The sequence below is a fragment of the Chinchilla lanigera genome, unplaced genomic scaffold, assembly GCF_000276665.1.
Source record: "Chinchilla lanigera isolate Chin_1 unplaced genomic scaffold, ChiLan1.0 scaffold00008, whole genome shotgun sequence".
Taxonomy (NCBI): Eukaryota; Metazoa; Chordata; class Mammalia; order Rodentia; family Chinchillidae; genus Chinchilla; species Chinchilla lanigera.
In genome coordinates, this window is record NW_004955409.1 from 12,183,479 (window position 1) to 12,185,654 (window position 2,176).

Here is a 2,176-nt window from a genome sequence, read left to right on the forward strand (position 1 = left end):
GAACCTTAGCTCCAGAACTCCTGTTCTGAATTTTAAGCTTTAATCTTTTGGTTTGTTGGATTTCACCAAGTAGGTGTTTTCAGAAGCATCAACAAGGCTGTATTCTCCCTCAGGTTTTCCTGTTTTGTTTTGTTTTTTTCTTTTCTTTTCTTTTTTTCCCCCTTGAATTTTTATTCTTTTTGTTTTGTGATACTGGGGATGGATGGAACCCAAGGCCTCACACCTACTAGGCAACTGCTCTACCTTGCTCATCCCCAACTCTTTATATATAAATTTTAATAATTTTGAGATAGCTTTAGTTTCTTAGGCTGGCCATGAACTTGCAATCCTCCTGGCTGGCTGGCTCCTTCAGTCTTTTGCTTTTATCATCTTAACTTTTATTCCAAATTGTTAGATTTCTGGAATTCCATCTTTCCCTCGGTACCTTCTTTCCAGTATCCTTTAAAGTTCAATTCCATTCTGGAGGCATTGGATTCTGAGCTTACTGTACAGACGTGAGACTGAAACTTAAATTCATTTTTTCCTGGATTATATCTTGTCTTAGTTAGTTCCTTGTTGCTGAAACAAAATACCTGACACCAAAAGGTAAAGGAGGAAAGGTTTATTTTAGCTGACAGTTTGCAGGGGTTTGAGTCCATAGTTAGCTGGCTGCAAGGTAGGTGGCATGGCAGAGGGGCATGGAAGAAGAGAAACAGTCCATGGCTGGACAGGAAGGAGGTAGTGAAGCAGCCTTCCTTCTGTTTTCTCTTTTATTCCATCCAGTCTATAAGCCTTTTGGATGATGCCATCCACACCCAGGGTGGGCCTTCCCATTACCCATACCCAGAGCTATGCTAAACCAAACAGTGGAATAAGCCAGTTATCATACACTCTTAATTCACATTCACTCATGCTAGATCCAGGCACTCCAAAAAGCCGCACCAATGAGCACCTGAGGCTTTGGGGAGACATAAGGATATAAGCCATAGGAAATGCAGTATTTCTAGAATCTCCATTCTCCTGGCTTTTTTTCTTTGTTCTTTATGTGTGTATGAGCTCATTATTCTCCAATTTTGATAGAACTTATCTTGCAGTAACTTTGTAGGATAGAATATATGAGAGATACTGTATAGTGTGAGTCCCTTTCTGCCACAAAATGTCATTACTCTCCTCTTACTTTTGGCTGACATTTTGGATGGACATGGAATTGTATAATGTGAAATTCTTTTCCTTTGAGGTATTGCTCTGTTGTAAGGCAATCCTTGTTGCTGATGAAAAGTCTTACACCAGTCTGATTTTCATTACATTATAAAACAGGGAAATAAATCTTTGGAACCCAGAGATGGAAGGAGCTGGGAGGGAGGGGAGAGGAAGAGAATGAAAAAAGAAAAAAAAAAACTAAGGTGTGTTATGTACATGGACCAACTCCCCCATGAGGAATGTCATCATTATGCACTGCAAACATGTACTAATAAAAATTTAAAAGTCAAAACAAAGTGAGGTGCTAAGTGACCTTATAAATTAATGGACCTACACAGAGTCTGTGGGTATGAACTCATCAACCAACACAGATGTATAAAACAGTCAAAGTGGTAGCAGAAAAGAATTTTGAGTGAGAGCTGTCAGTTCATGGGGATTTTCTTCTCAGTACTAAATCTAGGCTTCTTCAACCTCTTCTCAACCTCATCACTTAAATGGACAATACCAGCTGGGAAAATACCACATTTCAAATGGATCATTCTAAGCCTGCATTATGCAGGGCATGCAACATTGGAATCACCTTCTCTTTTATGACTTTTGGTGTTAGGTGTCAAAGATTTTAATTTAAAAATTAAATAAAACTTGCTGTAAAAAGGTAACATAAAATAATCATTTTTAAAAGAATGTGGACTCACCACACCCATAGTGTGTCTGCAGGGGCTGGGCTGAACCCCACACATCTTCAGGAAGCCCAGTGAGTCACCGCTGTGCCTCCCTGACCAGGGTGTGAGGCAGGCAGAACCCCGGGCACCCTCTGGGGCCTTGGTGGCTACTCCCTGCACACATAGTGTGTGCAGATGCTGGGCTGAACACTGGACATCTTTAGGAACCCTGGTGAGCTGCTCTGGTGCCTTCCCCACCAGTGTGTGAGGCACATGGAGCCCTGGACAACTTCTGGGGCCATGCTGGTCACTCCCAGAACAACCTGCACCCCACT